We start from the raw sequence: 13640 nt of genomic DNA on the forward strand, positions 1-13640 counted from the left end.
AAAAAGTTTAAAAAAATCTTAAATATGGCCTCTAATAATCTGTTTAAAGATCATTTCTCATTGGTCAGATTCACATGAGAATCTACAAGGGCCTGAGAAACTGATGTGGGAGGGGGGCAGCATGATGCATAGATGTCTGGGACTGGAGATGAGGAGATATAGAAGAACTAGGGATTATTTGGAAAGGAAACAAGTAGAATTTACCTTCCTAAGTTCAGAGTAAGTAGTGCAGCCCAGGACAGGTGTTCTGTCTGCACATGCAGAATTCATTCCAATACTTCAGTCTGGATGCTTTTCATCTCTACCTGAGAAAGTAACATTACTTCTAATGGAATACTGTTATCTTCCTAGGTGTAGTATAGTGGCTACTTACCCAGCACTGTCCTATGTCCTTCATTCCAGGGAAATATCAAAACAACCCATGACTCATGATCTCTTCATGTTTTCACCTGAATAAACTGTCACAGTAACATGAACAACTTGGATGATGTCATTTCTCAAAAGTGAAGTAAAGAAGAAAAAAGCTGGCATAGTGTTCAATCAAACATATCAGTTAAACAACATACAACTTAACATGATCACAGTGGAATTACTTCCATTTTGAATGAATTTCTGAACACCACATCATTCAAGGAAAGCCATTCTTAAAGTCCCTGAGCAAGTCATATAAGCAATGGTTTATGAATGCTGGAACAAGGAAAATGGAGTATATTCACACAAGTAATAGGCAGGTAGATGAGGATTTGCATGGGTAAATTCTCACACCAAGAGTCATGAGATTTGGGATAAATAAATTCAATGCTATGTAAGCAAATTTATTCCCATTATGAATCTGGAACATTTAAAATTTGCTAGGAAATCATCAATTTTGAAATTCTGATATTATCTATATTGATCCAACCTCCTCTTTTCTGAAGATATAGGTACACATACACACACAAACTTTTTGTCATTAATGCTGTTACACCTAAATTATATCTTAAGCTTTACATGTTTACAATTTGCATTCCATGCATATCAAAACCATGGGAATCTTTTTTTGTTCAGTACACTCAGAAAAAGCACAAGAGCAAAGAATATTATAGAACAGAAATTTCTTAAAGAGTGATTTAAAATTCTGCAGGTGTGGCTTATAATTATATTTAACAAAGTAGTGACTTTGCTAAATTAGTATTTCTTAGGTAGAGCCCTTAGGCATTGGATGGTGAGCCATGGTTCAATAAAAGAACATGAAGGTAATCAACATTGATAAGTGTATTACTCATAGATCCTAGAGGATGTGCACAATAAGCCTTGAAAGGACTACACAAGGGGATCAAGGAGCAGTGCAGGAAAAGAGAGTGGTAGGAACCAGGGAAGATGCCTTTATTAGGGTCCATGTTCCTGGGCCAAGTGTAGAATGCACAATTCAAATCAAAATGAGTGACATATGGTAAACTCTGTGGGGTTATTCTGTAAGGGGTACACAAAGTAAGTAGACTGGGAGTGGAGAGTGTTGTTTTTAAGGACTGATAGGGACTTCATATCAGGAAGTTGCACTAGCATGTGACTTTGCAGACGAGTTGGTGTCAGTTCAAACCGCCTGCAGGCAGCTTGATTACATACAATCAAGTCCAAGACAGCAATACCAAGAAGTTAGCCACAAGCTCAATAATAGTTCTATATCATCTATTCCAGAACCATCATAATTAATAATTATTGGATTAATTAAATTAGCTCATTAATTAAATATATGTTAAGTTCAAACATATTAGTTACAAAAAGGAGGAAAAGATACAGTTTATAAAGTTGGGGAAAATAGTCTAAATTATTTGAGGTTTAAGGCTACTGTGAAAATGGAATACTTGTGATGAGATCCCTCTGAATTCACAAGTACAGTTGACTCTTGCACAATGAAGGGGTTGGGTCCTCAACCCCCAGCAGTTGAAAATACATGTATAACTGTTCTTTTGTTTTTTTAATATTTTTATTTATTTTTGAAGGAGAGAGAGAGACAGAGCATGAGTGGGGGGAGGAGCAGATAGAGAGGGAGACACAGAGACGTAAGTAGGCTCCAGGCTCTGAGCTGTCAGCACAGAGCCCAACGCGGGGCTCGAATTCACGAACTGTGAGATCATGACCCGAGCCGAAGCCGGATGCTCAACCGGCTGAGCCACCCAGATACCCCATGTATAACTGTTCTAATAGCCTACCATCAACCAGAAATCTAACTGAAAACATAGATGATAAACACATATTTTCTATGTTATGTGTATTATATACAGTATTACAATAAAATAAGGTAGAGAAAAGAATATGTTAATAAGAAAATCATAAGGAAGAGAAAATACACTTACACTATACTGTTAAAAAAATATATGTATGTAAGTGGACCCACACAGTTCAAACCCATGGTGTTTAAAATCAACAGTATTTTGTTCTTAGCGTCTGTTTACCAACAGTCTTGTTTAAAGTTAGTAGATTGGGGTGCCTGGGTGGCTCAATCAGTCAAGCATCTGACTGTTGGTTTCAGCTCAGGTCATGATCCCACAGGTTCTTGAGATAGAGTCCAGCGTCACACTCTGTGCTGACAGCATGGAGAATGCTTGTGATTCTTTTTCTCCCTCTCTCTCTGCCCCTTCCTTGCTCATGCTCTCTCTCTTCCTCTCTCTCTCTCTCTCTCTCTCTCTCTCTAAAAAAAAAAAAACTTAGAAAAATACAGTAGGTTGAGGCTGGTGCAAGAATAACACTCTTCACTACACATCAGTGTTAACACATTAAAATCTGTTCAGTTTCACTAATTAAAATGTATTAAGTTCAAACAGTCTCAACAAAACACTGCAAAACCCTTGGTCAAAATGCAGATTACAGGGGTGCCTGGGTGGCTCAGTCGGTTAAGTGTCTGACTTCAGCTCAGGTCATGATCTCGTGGTTTGCGAGTTTGAGCTCCGCGTGGGGCTCGGTGCTGACATCTCGGAGCCTGGAGACTGCTTCAGATCCTGTGTCTCCCTCTCTCTCTGCCTCTCCCCCACTCATGCTCTGTCTCTCTCTGTCTCAGAAATAAATAAACATTTTTTTTAAAGTACAGATTACAATGGGTCAAAAGTCTGTCTTCTTCCTTTAATATAATAATCTGAGAGTTGTTGCTTCCATGGTATTACTTACAACATTCCAAATATGTGTTGATCAAAATGCTTTTGTTCTCAATAAGGTTTCTGGTTAACAGTAATCTATTCATAGTTACATTTGGGGGGAGTCAAATCATACAACTGTTTTGACTGCATAGGGGTCAGACCCTTAACCATGCATGTTGAATGCTCTACTATAAATGATCTAAGTGCTTCAACTTTGGCTTATTCTCTCCAATAAATACTGTGATTTAGATTAATGCCTGAAAAGTGGTGTAGGCTTAGTGCTTTTTACTATAAATTCTCAGATGTATATTTAGATTTGTTTTTTTTATTTCATACATTGCAAATTTTTTTCATCTTTAAAGATATATGAACTCTATGAACCTCTGTTTTTGTCTGAGATGTATATTTAAAGCAAAGGCTTTTCCCAATTCACTATATTTCTATGGTTACTATCCAGTATATACTCTGTGATGTTGAGCTGATGTTGAGTTCTGCATAAAGGCTTTGCTACATTCTTTACATTTGTCAGTTCTCTCCCCAGCATGCACTCACTGATGTTTACTTAGGTTATAGTCCTGGCAAAACCCTTTGCCATATTATTTGTGTTGGCTGGTTTTCTTCCAGGTATGTATACTCTGATGTCAAAGTGTTTTGAGCAATGGTGAAAACCTTCACCAAATTATTTACATTTTTCAGATTTCTTCCCAGTATGTATTCTCTGATGTTCAGAAAGATTTGAGTGCTGGTGAAAGGCTTTGCCACATTCTTTACATAAGTAGAGTTTCTTCTCACTATGAACTCTCTAATATCCAGAAAAGTTTGACTGATTAAGGGCTTTGTCACATTCCTTATTCGGGTGTCCAAATAAAAAAGCATTTTTTAGACTTTTATTTAAACTATCAAAGGCTATGGCATCCCCTCATTTCAAATTATAGGGTTAGGTTTTGTTGTTTTGTTTTGTTTTGTTTTGTTTTGTTTCAGTAAAGCATATATAGGTTGACCCCTAAAAGAGAAGTTTGGAATCCAATTTCAGCAATAACCAGCAGAGTCCAAGAAATCCTCATAATTAGTGCTTAGTCTTAGGTTTGGACTTACACAGGATGCCTCAAAGTCTAGCTGGATCCAATTCTAGTCCTTGTCAGGACTGTAGGTGCCTTAAATATCTAACCTAAGTGAGAGCAAGCTGCAATTATTTTTTGGAGACTTAATGTCTCTTCAAGGGCAAAAGTTTCAACAGGTAGAAAATGTCTTCGGTGAACAAGCTTGAGAAGGGAGCAGAGAAGCAAATCATGTATACAATGTAACAAAGGAGAGGCTACAGAAAACTTTGTCATTCAAAACAGCCTTTAAGGTTTGTGACCAATAGGCTGGGTACTCTGTGTAACCCTGAGGATTACTGAGCAGGTGTATTGCCGTTCCTCCCAAGTGAAGGCAAAAGGATACTGGCTATCCTTATCAACTGGAATACTTAAAAATGTACTGCATAGGTCCATTTCAGTGAAAAATTTGCTTTCAGTGGGAATCAATGTCACTAGGTGTGCAAGGATTGGAAACAACAGGATGCCAACAGATAAAAATGTTATTTGTTGCTCATGGGTCCTAGACAAACCTCCATCCTAAGGCTTTGATTTTTCTCACAGGTAAAATCAGGATGTTACAAGGATTAGGTTAGGGCATAAGGAGGCTCTGGGCCTTGTAATACTCTATTATGGGCTTGATGCCTGATGGACTTCTTTATTTATAGGGTAATGATTAATTCCAGACAGAGATTTTGAGGGATCTATTTGAGTTTTGATGGGAGGTGCACTGTGGATTACAATAATATCAGTTGACCATTTTCCTCATAAAGAGGATGGTAGCTGATCCAATAGGAATAAGTGATCAGTACCCCTACCCTTAGCTAAAGTGCCATCAGAGACAGAGCATAGAAAACATGTTGAAGGGCCATTTATTTCCTCCTTTATTCCAATTGTGGTTACTACTGTCAAATTGTAGAATTATTTTCCCCTTTTAGGAAAAAGAATTCTGGCATGACATTTCACCAAGAAACCTCAGCCCATTAAGTTAATTGGGGTAGATGAACTAAGGAGAATAGGGTTTGTAATGCTCTTAGGGTCCAGACACAAGGCAATAGGTTCCAAAAGAGGGACATGCTGTGTTTTATTAGAGACCTATATTATTGAAACTGTTTTAGTGCTCTGAGACAGGGGCTGGCTGCTTGATAGCAGTGGGCTTGAGCACTGAGAGGGTAGCTTAGGTGTCAGTAAGGACAGAGACAAGTTTATTCCCAATGGGGAGAGTAGTTTCCCCAAGCCAATTGAGGAACAATTGAGGATTCAGAACAGCCCCTATAGTTCCTTGGAGCCCTGCCATTGGGAACTAGGAAGACATTAAAAAGGTTGGCTAAAGAGCTGAAGGTGTCTGAGGCTCTTAAATTTGTAGCCCTCTTTTTCCCCCAGTGTCTGGTTCCTTACAGCAATTGCAGAGCCAAGGCTTCCAGTTTTGGTTAGGGGCATTCATTTGTTGGATTTGAATACTGAAAAATTTTAGCCATCTTTTCTCTAGGTGATTTCTCCAGGGTGTGAGCAATCTGGTTTGCCAGGTTAATTAAATCAGGAGTGGAGATAGCGTCCCATTCCATCCTGGTCATTTTCACGAAAAGGGAAAGATTCTGGATCAGTCCATTAACGAACACAGTTAAATGCTACATGGGTGGATTCAACATCTAAGGACCAGAACTTTTTTTTTTAAAGAGAAGTTGGAGTTGATTGTAATCATTATGAAGAGATTCTTCAGGCTTCTGTGTACAGGCTGAATTTTGTTCTGATTGGGACAGAATTGGGAAAAGCCATTATAATTGATCAGTGGGGTTTTCCAGAGACTTTCCTAGCATCATGCCAAAAGGTAGGGGTCTGTTTCTTTAGATCCTGTTCATGATGTTCCCACTGGGCTAGTTTTATCCAATGTTTGGCCCGGTCCTCACCAATAAGCATGTGGGTTAATTGATATAAATCTGAGAAACCAGCCAGGTGATGCTGAATAACTATGTTAAAGTCGTCAGCAAACCTGTGGGTTCCTCATTCACTTTAAAGAAATCTTTATGGCTCAAAGTTCAGCCTTACTCCAGGGAGGATAAGAAATTTTGGGTCCCCTCATATCTTCAGAAGACTAATATTAAAGGAGCCTGTGTTAATATGATCAGGAGAGGAGGAAGCAGAAGGTGCTTCACAGGAAAAGGAAGGTACAGCAAAGGGATAGAATGAGAGTGGAGATTAGGAAGGGAGAAAACAGAAAGATGGCACTGGATTTGGGGCCTGAGCACAAGGTGACTTCCTAGTGTCTATTGAGAAAGAAGATTGGGGAGTGGACAAAGAGGCCTCAGAAGACCTTATTTTGTCTTTGTAATTGTTTGTTTACCTTATTTATTTGAAAAGGTCTTGTATCAGGTCAAGTCCAATGCAAGCCAACTGACTACACAAAATGGTTGCCAAGTAACACCATCATGGAGTATTTTAGCTAAACTGTCTACAGTACACCTACATAGTTTGTAACATAACCATCTTGTTGTCCCAGAAGCTACAAGGAGGAGAAAACATGGCAATAAATAAACTGTGGGAAATAGAACCACACATTATTTAAAGCCTGAGGCTACTGAGAAAACATATTACTACTTCTATTATGCCACTCTGTTACCAAATAGGTGGTAGATACTATCTGTGATCTACATTCTGAAATAAGGTAAGGTAAGATAATATACGTTGCGGGATAATACACCATTCGTTACATATCAGTGTTAACACATTCAAAACCATTATGTTCTAATCATTAAAATACACGAAGATCACAAATAAACTAAGTGCTGCATTTTAAATCCATTATGTGATCCTTGTTCAAAATACAGATTACAAGCATTCAAGAAGTGTTCTTTTCTAGTATAATGACCTATGAATAATAATTTCAATAATTTCAGGCCTCAAATAATTATTAAGAAATGTCATGTACAATCATATGACCTTATAAAAAAGATATCTTCTACAGATATCTGGGAAGATTTCTTCATTTGAAACACATGCACTATTATTCTCTACTTCTGTGTACTGCTTTTTTTTAAAAAAAGTGTTTATTTCTTTTTGAGTGGGAGACAGAGAGAGAGAGGCAGCAGGGGAGGGGTAGAGAGACAGGGAGACAGAGAATCCCAAGCAGGCTCTGCTCTGTCAGTGTTTTCAGGGTGTTACCAGCATCTTGAAGAAAAGCTAAAGAGGGAGGAGGGGAGATTTGAGGAAGAAATGAAAAATGATACTTAGTTTATTTTTTTTAATTTTTTTTGATACTTAGTTTAATATGTAGCTCACTAATGTTTTAATGCAGTCATTTTGATTTCTGCTCAACTTAATGTTTTTAAGTGGTTTCAATTTGAGTCACCAGCACAACTGGAGTAAGACCACTTCATATTTATAGTGAGAAACCACTCAATAGTTTCTAGAGTGGCTAACATAAAGAAGGATAACACCAATTCTCAGTTGAAAATGTTGAGAAATTACAATTCTCATATATTGCTTATGGGAGCGTAAAAAGTAGATTCACTTTGGAAAACTGTGTGTCAGTTACTTATGGAAATAAGCATTTCCCTACTGAAGGGAAGCATTTTGTCACCCAAAACATATCTTTGGCCTAAGGATGATTGTAGGCTGTTATTTTAAAGAAATGGATAAAAGAAAAGCTCTTAAACCCAGTATAAGTTTCTTATGAAAGACATATTTGCATATATAAGGGAAAACTCCATTTGTAAAGGTGTCTCCCCCTTTGTAGCAGAAAGAGGGAAAATGTACAAATGTTGAGAAATTCTGATCAGTGGAGAAAGCATGGATTTTAATCTGGACAACAACCATAGCTTTGGTTCATGTGGTTTGCTTGGTCACTTGCCCAAATGCTTCCCTATAGGTTCACGTGTGGAGTTTCAAAAACCATCATTGCTGCTGCCCTCCCCCTCAGAGTCCATCCATTGGTGAGGGTGGAAACAACAGTGCTGTCTCGATTAAGTTCTCCAGGTGATTCTAAGTGAGGCCAGGATTAAGCAGGAAGGCTTTCCATTAATTTAAGAGAGTTGAGTGCAGGCTTTGGCTCAAGGAGAGGCAACTAGTTCTCCTCTACAGGAGTCTGGGAGGGTCAGGTCCATGTAGCACATTCCTCCTATTCTGTAGCAAAATTTGTGGGTGTCTGTGGGAGGGGAGGCCCCCTGAAGGCAGAGAAGGAAAAGTCAGGAGATTGGTCCCCAAGTAAGAGCTCATAGTTGCTGAAAAGCTCAAGACACAAGGGACTGGAAAGTTGGGCCTTTTCTGCATTTAAAAGTCCTGCCTATGGACAAGCAGTATACTAGTGGAGAGGCTGTGTAGGCTTTGAGACCATATTCTCCTGATGCAGCTGTGATTTCTCCACAAATATCCTCAGAAAGAAGTCTAGAGCATGAGGTGAAAGGAGATGGCCAGTTCTCAGGTAAGCATGGTGTCCCAGGTGAGAGTCCTTGTCTTCTTTTTCTCCTGAAATTCTGTGCATTTAGAAGTTGAAAGTGTTGATTTTTCTACTTCTGATGTTTCTATCTCATGTTTTCACCTAATTTTGAAAACCTTCACAAAAATGATACGCAAGGTTAAGTCTTTAGAACACTCCTCCCCTACAACCCAGAATCTTCTCTCTCTTCTCCCCATCCTGGCTGCCAATAGGGCATCAACAATTGTCACTTTGAATTAAAGTCTTGCATGTATTGTAAATATTCCCTTTGTGACAGATCTGCAGGGGAAGTCAATGAGTCCAAGATTCTTACTGCTGATGAGATCTGGTCCTGGGATTCCAGTCAAGGAAAACAGTTCATATTCGGTCCCATCTGGATGCTTTATCAGCTCTGCGTAAGACAGTATTAAGAAAATGCATAAATAGGGGTTCCTGGGTGATTCTGTTGGTTAAGTTTTGACTCGAATCATGACCTGGGATCTCCCGGTTTTGCAGGTTCGAGCCCTGTAACTGGTTCCATGCTGTGGTGTGGAGCCTGCTTGGAATTCTCTCTCTGCCCCTCCACCCCCTCTCTCATTCAATGAAAAAAATTAAAAAAAAAAGAAATCTACAAATAAACACAGTGGATATGAGGCCCAGAATAACTTGGAAAGTTCACTACTATTATTACTCTAATAATAATGGGTAGCTTGCTCTTTAGAATGTGAAATATATACTCTATTTAAAATATACTAGAGGGGTGACTATGTGGCTCAGTTAAGCGACCAACATTGGCTTAGGTCATGATGTCACAGTCCATGAGTTTGAGCCGCACAGTGGGGTCTGAGCTGATAGTGCAGAGCTTCCTTGGGATTCTCTGTCTCTCTCCCTCTCCCTATGACCCCAACTTGACACTTTCTCTCAAAATAAATAAATGAACAAAAATAAATGAATAAAATATACTAGATATTGCAGGACATGGAAACTATATGTGGTTGAAGGTTGTTTTAATCCATTGTATTCTCAAAATTTCGTGTATGTTCTGACTTAATGTTTGGTGACCACAAGAACACACCAGTGGTAATGTGCCTTCGGTGTGTCTTAGGCACTGATATTAATTTGTTTCCTTAAAGCTGATGTTACCTTCTTTTATTTGGCTTGTTGCTCTCTGCCAGATTCCTCCACTATAAAGTTCATATTATCCCTCTTACCATTCCTAAGGATCTTAGGATCTTAGGATCTCATTCCTAGATGGAATTACTAATGATGTGCACAAACCATGACATTTACACTGGAAACTTCTTTCCTCTCAATTTCTCTTGCTTGTAGTTTCACATGAGGAGACCAAAGGCAAAAGAAATGTTGATAAAATGAAATTTCCTTCAACTTGCAGCCCATTAATAAATATTTGGGACAGGGAGAGTATGACATTCCTCAAGGAATTCACAACTGCCTTAGTGTTAGTATTTGCTACAGGTAAAAAGCAACTTTAGGTTGATAACAGTCAGAACTCCAGGATCCTGTGTCTTCTTTAACATGTGAAAATTGCTTCAGAAACTTCCTTTATCTCTGCCTCTCAACTTAAAACTATATAAGCAATGGCTTTTCACTAAAAGAGTGCTGGTCTTTCTTACCACACATCCTACCCATGCTTTAATAAATACATCTCTTTGCACCAAAAATGTTTCAAGAATACTTTCTGACCCTTCGCTCCCAGCCCACATCACATCAGTTTCTATTGGACAATGAAGGCTTTCACCTTGGTGTAGTAGAGATACTGACTTCTGGGAGTGGACATTCTAAATCAGAACTCCATTCTGTGGGTTTTTATTTTACTCCACACTCAGGTCATAGAAATATCCTCCTATTTACTTCTTTACATTTTCAGACAAAAAACAAGAATCACATAAATAACATACTTGAGGGTCTTAAAACCCAGAAATATAATAGAGTCACAACTAAAAACTACACCAGGTGGGGTTGTCACAGAAAGGAAACTTGATTTGCAGCCAGTAAGGAGATGACAGGGAATAACTTCCAAAGCAGAGACACAGAGAGAAAAAGGGAATGGGCTCCTTTTTTTTTAGGGTTAGAGTGGATATTTAGAAAGAGGGGTCTTGCCATCTTTTGTAGAGCTGGGTATAAGGCCACACATTCACCTTAAGACAATAGTTCTATACCTACTTTGTCTCTTATTTAAATGAGGTTTGTCTTCCTCCTTGGGTGGAGATTTTAGTATTGTAATGAGGTATGTGTAATTGCCTGTCACTCCTTGGGTTACTGTTTGGTCCATCTGCATAGGTGTGAGGCAGGGGTTAAGCTCAAATTGGGCCTGCCCAAGCTCTTCCTCAGGGTAGTCATTATCTTTTGCTGCATAGTTTCTGTTTCCACCAGAGGTCAGTGTGCCCATGGGGTCTTTTGCCTGAAGTAAAAGATAAGATGGAAAGAAGAGGTTAAGTAAAATGTAGGACTAAGTTCGGTGGGTACAAGCAGGTAAGCAGTAAAGATCAGGTGCTGGGGTCTAGCTGGTGACATTAACTCCCTTTTTCATCTCAGGTACCATTATGACCTTTGTCTGTGTCCACTTGGTAACTGTGGTATTTATTGCAGGGACTGTTGACCTTCAGGGATGTGGCCATAGAATTCTCTTAAGAAGAGTGGGGATTCCTGAACCACAGTCAGTGGGCACTGTACAGGGATGTGATGTTAGAGACCTATGGACACCTCCTCTTCATGGGTGAGGATAACTCCTTCCAGACTTCCCAAACCACACTCAGGGGTTTGTTCCTTCCTTTGAAGACTGTCTCTTGGAAAATTCCTCTTTGCATGGCTGGGATTCAGTTCCCTGTAGTAAGGGAAAGAAGTAGGGGTTTGTAGATACAGAGAAAAATTTTCCTGATGTTTCCTTTTCAGTTTTAGATTTCCCTTCCTTAGGATAACCTCATCATTTCTGTAGATTAGTGGCCATTCTAAATATTGAGTGACATAAAATAGTACTGCCCACAGCTTAAACTTCAATTTCCAATCCTTATTATTATATCTAGTACCTGGAAGTTCAGTTCAAGATATGAACTTGGGAAATCCCTCCTGTGTGTTCTTAAAGGATCTGTTGGGCTACAGCATTTGGGAAATCATTTTCCTGAATTCCAAAATGTCCTCTCTTCTCTACTGAGCACAATAGTCGATCAAAGGTTAGAATTCCCAGCGATTTTCTATTCTTTTTTTTCTAAAACAGGTCTTGTTGTGTCTAAGCCAGACCTGGTCATCTTTTTGGAGCAAAAGGAGTCTTGGAATGTGAAGGGAAAGGAGACAGTAGCCACACACCCAGATAGATGGGAATGAATAAAGCAGATGAGAGAGGTGAGGTCCAAATGTGAAGGAGGAAGTTAAACCTTAAAATGTGGTTCAGGCAGCTCTCCTTGAAAGGAAATAGTTTGAGAAACCTAATTTGTTTGTTTGTTTGTTTGTTTGTTTTCCTCCCCCTCACATAGGGACATCTTCTAACCAATATTACCATGCTCTTATGTTCCCTAAGGATTCTCCTTCACCTCCAATGATGGCTCTTCACATCTGTGTGAGAGCCAAAGGATTCCCCTTGGGGTGCAAAAGTCTCCATAATCTGAGATCTTCTCCATTGTTTTGAGGCCCCTGGAGGAAATCTCTGTATTTTTGAGGAACTGTATGCTAAGCCCTTTCTAAGTTCTATTTTTGCCTCATATGAGACAGATGTCAGTGTAATGGTGTGCATATTGGGTTTTGGTGCAGAAATCCTGAGAACACTGGAGACAGATATCACATGTTTTCTGGTTTATGTTTTCCAATGTTAGACGGGCTTTAATCTTGTTTTTTTTTTTTTCTTAATTTTTAAAAATATTTATTTATTTTGGAGAGCTAAAGAGAGAGAGAGAGCATGAGCAGGGAAGGGGCAGAGAGAGGGAGACACAGAATCTGAAGCAGGCTCCAGACCCCAACTTGTCAGCACAGAGCCCAACGTGGGGTTTGAACTCATGAACTGTAAGATCATGACTTGAGCCAAAGTCAGACACTTAACTGACTGAGCCACCCAGGTGCCCCTACAGAGAATTTGATCTTAATCAAACAAAATTAAGAGTAGTTTAATCTGATAACAAAGTACCTCTCTAAAATGAGAAAATCTAATCTATTACTTCATTTCAAAAGCTCATGCCAAAGGGGACCTAGAACTTTTAGAACTCAGAACTTGCTGCCTATAGTAAAGTCTCAATTTTTGCTTTATTTTTATTATTTTAAAAAATATGAATTACCTCAAGCCTGTCAAGGAAATCACTACTCCCAGTTTGATATCAGCCTCAGAAACAGCTTCTTGAATGCTTGTATTCTGTATCTTTAACAAGGATTACAGAGTGGATTTGAAATGCATAACTTAGTCTATGTGTGAATTTAATATGCTTTAACTAATAAAGCAATGTTTTAAATTTTTTTTTAATGTTTATTTATTTTTGAGAGACAGAGCGTGAGCAGGGGAGGAGCAAAGAGAGACACACACACATACAGTGCGATCAGGGGAGGGGCAGAGAGAGAGGGAGACACAGAATCCAAAGCAGGCTCCAGGCTCTGAGCTGTCAGCACAGAGCCCGACGCAGGGCTTGAACTCATGAGCTGTGAGATCATGACCTGAGCCCAAGTCAGCCACCCAGCTGACTGAGCCACCCAGGTGCCCCAAAAGCAATGTTTTTTTTAATGTGTGAACTTCAATGTGTAATGCATGAAGTGTTATCCCACTACCAGTGTAAATATACCTCATTTTATTAAAGATTGTAGGTAACTGATGGTACCTATCAAGTCTTTGGTAATGCAATCCAATAATATATCCTGTAATCCATTTTCTCAGTGGCCTTAAGCTTCAAATAATGTGTGATTATTTTTATCCTACTTTATCTATTGTTTTATTTTTACCTCGTTGGTATTGCTGAGATATTAGATGTATATATTACAGATTTTCTAGGGATATTGTTGAACATTTACCTCAAGTACTCCATGATAATGCTACCTGGCTTCTAC

At 39.0% G+C, this 13640-nt stretch overlaps 1 pseudogene; it reads left to right on the forward strand.

Annotated features, from left to right (window-relative positions):
* LOC125916064 (zinc finger protein 565-like) overlaps positions 1 to 12092 on the forward strand; it is a 32066-nt pseudogene extending 19974 nt beyond the window's left edge.
* The last annotated feature ends 1548 nt before the right edge of the window (positions 12093 to 13640 follow it).

The sequence above is a fragment of the Panthera uncia genome, assembly GCF_023721935.1.
Source record: "Panthera uncia isolate 11264 chromosome E2 unlocalized genomic scaffold, Puncia_PCG_1.0 HiC_scaffold_19, whole genome shotgun sequence".
Lineage (NCBI taxonomy): Eukaryota > Metazoa > Chordata > Mammalia > Carnivora > Felidae > Panthera > Panthera uncia.